The 8,257-nt window shown below is 51.5% G+C and overlaps 1 protein-coding gene across 1 annotated transcript in view; it reads left to right on the top strand.

Annotated features, from left to right (window-relative positions):
• MYO9B (myosin IXB) overlaps positions 1 to 8,257 on the top strand; it is a 77,733-nt gene continuing 69,476 nt past the window's right edge. The window contains exon 1 of the mRNA XM_011366859.1: positions 1 to 21. The gene's annotated coding sequence lies outside the window, so the exon portion shown is untranslated. The remainder of the gene's footprint in view (positions 22 to 8,257) is intronic.

Raw genomic sequence — 8,257 nt, 5'->3', positions numbered from 1 at the left:
CGCGCGGCGACCGAGGCCCAGGTGAGTGCGGCTGGCCGCGGGTGGAGTTCGATCTCGAAGCTCGCATCCGCCGGCTGCCTTGTAAAGGGACGATGCTGAGGGGTAATGGGGGGGGCACGAATACAGGAGTCTGAGGGGCGAGAAGGGGTTGGAGGTTGTGGAGCGGTTGCAGGAGACGATGTGCGAACGGGACGAATAAGAAAGTTGGTGGGATGGGCCTGGTGAGGGAGTTTGCAGGCGGGTGGGGGTGTAGGTCTTGTGGCTTTGAGCAGCTTCTCTGAAGAGGACGTGGCTTAAGTGGTAGTTGGGGGTCGCAGGAAACGGGGCTGGGAGGACGAGAGCAAGGAGGCGGGGTTGAGAGGCCCAGACTGGGGGAGAGGGACAAGGCCGGTTGGGGGGACAGCTAGGGTGCGATCGGGGGAAGGGGTGTAAGACAGCCTGGTGGGCGTCTGCCCACGGTCAGAGGGGTGGAGGAATGGTGCCTGAGTCAGGGCGGCGCCTGGGACTCAGTGGGTGTTCATAAATGAGAGCGGTTCTGAACCTACTGGTGTTGTGGCCGGCGGAACTGGGGGAAATGGGGGATGGAAGGGGACAAAAAGTGGGTAGAAGCCATTGCAGGAACCGAGGGCGTTTACAGGGAGGGCCTGGGGAAGAGTGGATGGAAGGAAAGGACTGTAGTGGCCCCATTTGGACGTTGGGGTGCAGCCCATGTAGATTCAGAGTGCCGTTCCCCTCTTGATTCATCTTCCCGATTTCACCCCCAACTGCCGGGTGGCCCAGGGTGAGTCTCAGCTCCCTCTGGGCAGGTATTCCAGGATTCTGTACCGGAAAACCATATCACTCTCCTAAGACTGGGTGGGCTGGAGCCTGGGGGTCCAAGGAAGCAAGGAAGCAGGCTCCGGGGCCTCCGGGGGGCCGGGACTGGGTTTCAGAGGGGAGGGAGTGCGTGTACACACACCCATGTGTGCAAGGTTGTCACCACCTCCTCGGAGTTGCATCCTTGGACTTAAATGGGTAAAACGACATACAGGAAATCTGTCCCCGGGCAGCTGTGAGCTCAGCCCCAGAGTCAGCCCATGTGCCCTGCCTTCTCTCCTGGTGCCCTGTAGGTCAGGGGAGTCTAAGGGAAAGCCTCTCCCGGACTTTTTCTGAGGTGGGAGCTGGTGGGGATATTGTGCCTTACGGTCAAAGGGTCTTAGCTCCTACCTTGCTGAGATATGCTCTGGTCTCCAGACTTAAGGCATCCAGGAGCAGTGGGAGATGACACAGGAAGCTAAAGAGTTGTTTCAGCATTTCATGGGCCTAGCTTTGGTGAGGGCCTTGCACTGTGCTGTTTTGATCAGCATTAATTTCTCTTCTTTACCTACTGTGGGGATCCGTGTCTGGGATCTGCCAGAAGGCCAGGGAGCCTGGATTTATAGCTTATGCAGGAGGCGAATGTAAAAGAGGGACACAGAGAGAGAACCACCCCCTTTACTTCCAGAATGTTCTGGCCGTTACTGAAAGTGGTGCCAGGACAATGAGAGCCCACAGTCATGCCTTCTGCAGACATTTAGTTTGGGCTTCCCCTGGCCAGCACAGCCCCCAATAAACAGGACCAGAATCTTCTGATTGCATGGCCCTGGCTGTTTTCTCCCTCTTGCACCAGGAGCGTGGCCAGGTAGGCTCTCATGTAGAGTCCTGTGTTGGAGATTCTGACCTCTGTCAAGTCTCTTTGTCTGTTTCTTCACATGGAAAATCAATGGATTGTCCTCAGTCAGCATTTCTCAATTTCAAAACCCTTCTTGGTAATCTTGGCATCTCCAGTACACAGCCCCCTCGGATTTTATGCGGCCCCCAACTGTTGAACCTCTCCCTGCTGCAGTGATCCCAGTTTGGTTCAGCTTTGCTTTCTACAGTTTATATCCAAAAACGATATTTTTTTTATTGCTCTTTTGTGTTCCAAATGGAAAATTCCAATACTAAATGTACTTTGCACATCACACCTGTTCCCAAAGCTCCGGCTGCATCTTGTGATTGGAAATGCCTGGGTGAGACCTTCCCTCAGGTCCATGCCTGTGACTTGGCGAAGCAAGTGGGGACATAGGAACCTCCCCTTTCTGTTCAGCTGTAGGACCCATTTTCTGTCCCCAGTGGGAGCTTGTTAATTTGCCATTTCCCTCTCCTTGTTTCCTTGAAGTCCTTTGTCTTGGGTGGGCCCGGTCTTCCGTAAAGCAAGGGCTGATCTTGCTGGGGGCTGTTGAGCCTTGTGCCCTGGAGGAGGGACATTCTAGTGCCCCCCTCTACAGGATTAATGGAATGAGGGATGACCAGTGCAAGCTTCAGGGCTTGGGGGTTCCTGTAAGTTTCCTCAGAAGTGGCTGGGTCCAAGCCAAGCCTCGAAGGATACAGAGGCATGAAACCAAGCTGAGAAGAGGAATTTGCACCAGTAGATCCCTGCATGGCTCTGCCATTTATTGAGTACTTTCTGTGATAGATGCTTTTATACCCAACTCTTGTATTCTGCCAACGAGCAACAAGGAGGTCCTGGTTTCTAGTTTCCCAATATGGAAAACTGAAGCTCAGCATGGTGATAACTTCAGATGGCTCCCTGGGTGTTCTAGAAACTCAAGAGATCATTAGTAACCTCAAATGGATGACAGACCAAACCTACAGAGCAGTTACTCAATGGCATTACCATTGACATTTGGAACTGAGTTGTTCTTTGCCGAGGGGTTGGGAGATCCTGTGTATTATAGTATGTTAAGCAGCATCCCTGGCCTCTACCCACCAGATGCCAGTAGTGCCCCCCCGCCAAAATAGTGACAACCAAAAATGTCTCCAGATTTAGCTTTTTGTCCCTTGGAGGCAGAATCATCCCCAGCAAGAACCTCTTCTCTGTAGTAAAATCTGGCTCCTGTCCCAGGCCCACCATTGCCTTAGTGGGTCTTTGGTGTAAGCTGAGTTCCTCATGAGCGCTACCAAGATCAGGCATAGAGAAAAGAGGCCGGCAACTGAATTCTGTCTGGTCAGTTCTTCATTTGGAGTCCTGATAAAAAGGAGGCACCACTGGGAATGGACCGAGGGGGAGTTGGACAACATGCCCCAAGAATGGACAGCAGAGGAGGAACAGGAGATAAGCGGGGCTGTCTGCACTTGCCCAGACAGCGATGCCATTGTCTTTCTCTTTTTTGTTTTCCCACTGACCTGGATTTCTGCAGGAATCGTCCTTGCCTTGGCACACATTGTTGCTTTTCTTCTAAGATTAGAGGTATTCAATTCTCTTCTCAAGAGCTACTTTGGAGGTGGCTCTGGATCAGCATGGCTCTTGAAGCCACATTATCTTCTCCCGTTCACCCTCTTGGCTCCAGATGCCAGTCCATCCTCCAGATAAAAAAAAAATTTAGATTGTCTAACTTTTGTGCCTTGTGCATGCTTCTTTGCTTATTCCATGACTGTGACATTGCTGCTTTAATTCCATGGGAGGAAACGCACATTCTGGGGCCTTCCAACCCCTTTGTAGGCGCTGTCCCTTCTCCCGGGCTCCCCACCCACTGTCTCTTTGTGCATCCCCAAGTCCCTAGCCAACTGTGCCAGGCAGCCCCTGCTCGGCCTCCCTTCAGAGCAAGACAGGCCTATCTCTCTGCCCTCATCCTGGATGGAGAGAGCTGCAGAACAAAGGCTCTGTCTGAACACTGCCGGCTTCCCATAAAGCCAGCCGGCTGCCGGCTGCAGCGCTGAGCCCCGTCACTTCACCTCTCTAGTTTTCATTTTGGCCCAGAAGGGGCCTCAGAGATTAGACATGTCTCAGAAACGCAGCGATGAGTTTGGGTTCTACTCATTTCCTCATCGAGAGTTTCTGAGCCCGATGATAAATAAAGTAGTGATTCAAGCATTCGGCCTGTGGGTTTGTCGGAGCGATGAATAAGCTGGCCCAGTCTGACTCATTCGTTTATATCCCAGTTCTGCCCTGCTTCGTGGGACTGTGTGTGTGAGAGAGAACCCAGCCACAGGCATTTCAGTGCTGTCACTGCCGAGTATGTGAGTTTCCCGGAGCTGCTGTAACAAAGTACCCCAGACCAGGCAGTTTAGGCAGTAGAAATTGATTGTCTCAGATCTGGAGGCCAGAAGTCCAAGATCAGGATGTTAGCAGTGTTGCCTTCTTCTGAGGCCTCTCTCCTTGACTTGTAGGTGGCCACCTTCTTCCTATGTCCCCACATCATCTGTCTGGGTCCAGAGTTCCTTTTATAAAGACACTAGTCATGTTGGACCAGAGTCCACCCTAATAACCTCTTTTTAATTTAATCACCTCTTTAAAGGCCCTGTCTCCCAATATAGTCACATTCTGAGGTCTTGGTGGTTATGACTTCAATATAATGAATTGGAGGTGATGGGGATACACAATTCAGCCGATAACACTGGGTAAAGGGCAAATTTTATTTTTATTTAGTAAAGAGATTTTGGACAAATAGTCATGCTAATAGTGAGTGTTTTGTCTTACTCATTTAAATAAACATTTTACAGGAGGTAGGCAGGTTAGCCACATCAACATTGGAAGCTCCCTGTTAGGGAATTTTCCAAATTTGCACATGTCCTTATACTCAGAGTGACTGTAGTGAGGCAAAGACCTGGCTTAGGAAGGGACAGATCTCATGGAACTCTACAAGGGGTGTGTTTAGAGCCAGGCCTGGGAGGCCATGTACACGTGTGCATGCCTTCTGGGGCACCAGTTGAGTTTTATAATCAGGGCACGTAGGGGTCTCTGCCCTCAGTATTGCCAAGCCCATGGCCAGCCCACAGGGACACCTTTACCCTCTGCTTCTGTGGTAGCATATGGATAGGCTGGGGAGGGAGCCAGTTGGTGGCCAGGACCAAAGATGTTGATGGAGCAAAACTCAGGGCCATCGGCCACCCAGGTGACAGGAAATGTCATTGGGTCTAAAAGTGGAACCAGGTCCTTGTGGCAGAAACTGGGCAGGGGATGGGCTTCATGGCCAGGAGGAGGAGGCCTTGCCCATGTGAAGGCCACAAAGCTGGGGGTCACATACAAATGGGAAGGAGCAACTCAGGGGCAGAGAGTACTCCAAACTGTTGGGATGGGGCAGGTGACAAAGGCAGGTTCCACGGGAATGGAAAACAAGGATGGACGCATGAGTCTTGTTAGGATGACAGGGCAATGGCTACAGGGTTCAGGGTCTCTTTGAGACGGCAGGAATGTTCTAAAATAGAGTCCAAGGGACAGTTATTGAAGAAACCGGAAAGGGGGCTCTTGGTGGGTGGCTTTTGTGAGGATAGCTCATCTGCTAAGAGCTCAGAAGTGGCCAGTGTTTATCAAACAGCTACTTAGTTCCAAGTTCCAGGCATGAGACTAATAGCTCCATGGTTGTTGCCCAAATCCCACATTGTAACCAGTGAGGTAGGACCTGCTCCTCAAGTAAGGTGCCCCAGACATGTCCTGGGTTTGGAGCGGGGCGGGGTTCCTGTGGACCAGAGCAGCTGACCCACATTGAGTGACTAGGCCGGCACAGAAGCCCCCCACCCCCAACTCCCCCTCCACCCGATCTTGGAGTCCTCGAGGATCAGAGCTGCCTTTAAAAGCAGAGCGAAGCTTCCTTGTTCTCCAGGGGCTGCTGCCCTCAGGAGGTTCTCAAAGTGTACTGTGTGATTTGGAGAGGGGGATCCCAAAGGGCACTCTTCTGCCTGCCCTCTTCCCTGGCAGCCTTCTGTGTCTTTACAAGCCCACAGGTCACCTGGGAAGGACCTGGAGCTCAGCCCTGTAGGGCCTTGAAGTCTGCCTTACCCCATAACCAGAAACCACCTGCATCCCACTGGCCTGACACAAGCCATTATCAGTCCCCCCTGCACACGACTGTAGGAGCCACCCAATAGGAAACCCCTGTATTCCACCTGTCACACACAGGCTAGCTGACCCCTTCCCAGCGTCACTCATGTCCTGATGCTGCCTGCCCCCAACCAGCCAAGGCTTCCCCATCAGACTTGCATGAAAATTTAAACTCCATCCCACATTCATTAGACCCTGCTGGATGCAATCTGACCTCCCTGACCTTGGCTCCTCCCCCTCCAACCTCTCTCTGCCTGCTACACTGGTTCTCTTGTTCTGAGGCTGCCTCTGCCCTTGGCGTTCCCCACCCTCGCCTGGGCTGCTGTCCCCAGGCACTTGGCCTGTCCGCCTCACTTGCACAGGCCTCAGCAACTGTCCAGTCAGAGCTTCCCTACATTCTGGTCCCAGATGATACCCCCGCCCTGGTCAGTTTCTGTCCCCATCAAAGCACCACTGACATCCGGGGCCAGATCATTCTCTACAGTGGGGGTCATACTGTGCACTGTAGGGTGCTGAGCAGCGTCCCTGGCCTCCACCCACCAGATTCCAGTAGCACCTCCTTCCCCCCGCCACCCCGCCCCAGTGATGATGACCAAAAATGTCTCTAGCCATCTCCTAGTGTCCCCTGAGGCTGGACAAAATTGCCCTGAGTGTGACGCACCATCTTGTCATCCTTGGAAATGTCTCTTTGCTAGTAGATTGGTTTGTTTTTGAGTTCCCCGAATGTCAGACACCTCCACATTCTGACTCTGCCTTGTGCCTGGCACTGGCCTGGCCGGGGGTGGGTGCTGGAGAAACATTTGTTGACCAGACAGATGTTGAAGGATGAAGCCACAGACCCCAGGGAGAAGGACGGGCTTCGAGGGACAGATAAATGGAACCTGCCAGAGGAGGTAGCCCCTACCCTTCCCAGTATATGCCTGGGGGAGGGGCTTTCTCCAGGGCTCAGACCGATTGGGCCACACTGGAAGGCCCAAGAGGACATCTTAGGAAAGAAAGGGATGTATTCAGGCAACAGTCATGAGAGGGTGTCTGCTTAGAGCATCCAATACCCTCAATAGTGGGCTTCTGGATTCCTGTCTGTGGCTGCTATACGCTGGTACCTTCAACCGAGTGGCTTAAACATAAGTACCTTATTCTCTCACAGTTCCGGAGGCCAAGAGTCCAAAATCAAGGCATTAGCAGGGCCATGACTCCCTCCATAGCCTCCAGGGGAGACCCTTCCTTGCCTCTTTCAGCTTTGGGGGCTCCAGGCATTCCATGGCTTGTGGCTGCATCACCCCAAACTGAACCTTAAGTTGTCCCTCAGCTCTGAGCTGCCTTAACTGAGGAGCACACTTCTTTTGTAGCTATTTCTCATTGTGTTCATCTTCCAGATATCTTCACATGATTATTTCTTCCTAAAAAACCCAGTAAGCTCACAGACATGTCCATGGGAACATGAAAACACGCTGTGCTGTAAGTGGTGCATCCTACATGATTCTAGAGTCATGCCAGCCTCCTCTTTTTAGCTTGAGAATGATTTCATCCGATAAACATGTGGCTGCAAATTACGGCCTTACATAAACGAAGCGGCTACACTACACTTTCTGGAGGCCCTGTTTGCCTTATTTTCCAGTAAATTCCAAATTGCTCTCCAAACCGAGTGGTAGAACCTTCTTTTTCGTGCACAGGGCCTGGACCAGGCCTTGAGAGCAACTCATTCACATTTGTCCATTTACCCATCCCTGGGGCCAAATCTGTAGTTGGCTCCCCCTCTTCTTGGTACCCTCTTTTTCATGAAAGGCCCTGAATTGAGGTTCTTGTCTTCTCTGAGTGCAGAAAGTATACCCGGTGGCATTTGCAGAGCAAAGCCTTTTTTACAGTTCAGGTTTTTTAGTGGGAATTATTTTTATCATGGAAAATGCACGTAAGATTCACTATTAGTAATATTTAGCACATTCACTACCTCTATCTAGTTCCAAGATGCTTTCATAACCCCTAAAGGAAACCCTGTCCCCATTAGCAGCCACTCTCCACCCCCTGTCCCCATTAGCAGTCACTCCCCATCCCCCTCCCCCAGTCCCTGAGAACCACTACTCTCTGTCTCTAAAGATTTGCCCATTCTAGACTTTTCATGTCAATGGGAACATATGCTATGTGGCCTTTGTGTCTGGCTTCTTTTACTTAGTGTAATGTTTCCACCATGATGAGTTCATCCATGCCATAGCATGTGTCAGTGCTCCGTTCCTTTTTATGGCTGAGTAATATTCCACTCTGTGGATGGACCACATTTAGTTTATCCTTCGCCCTTTGACGGGCATTTCATTTCTTTTGTTTCAGCGGGAATTTTATAGTCTGCCAGCTTGTCTTCTATTTGGTAACAAGGATATATGTAGTCCTTCTGAGTCCTGGGGAGACAGTTCCCATTAATGTGGGGGTGTGTTTTGCTTCCAT

Source organism: Pteropus vampyrus, unplaced genomic scaffold (genome assembly GCF_000151845.1).
Source record: "Pteropus vampyrus isolate Shadow unplaced genomic scaffold, Pvam_2.0 Scaffold126, whole genome shotgun sequence".
Classification (NCBI taxonomy): Eukaryota; Metazoa; Chordata; class Mammalia; order Chiroptera; family Pteropodidae; genus Pteropus; species Pteropus vampyrus.
Note: the sequence above shows the minus strand (reverse complement) of the source record. Positions and strands in the feature narration are given on the sequence as shown.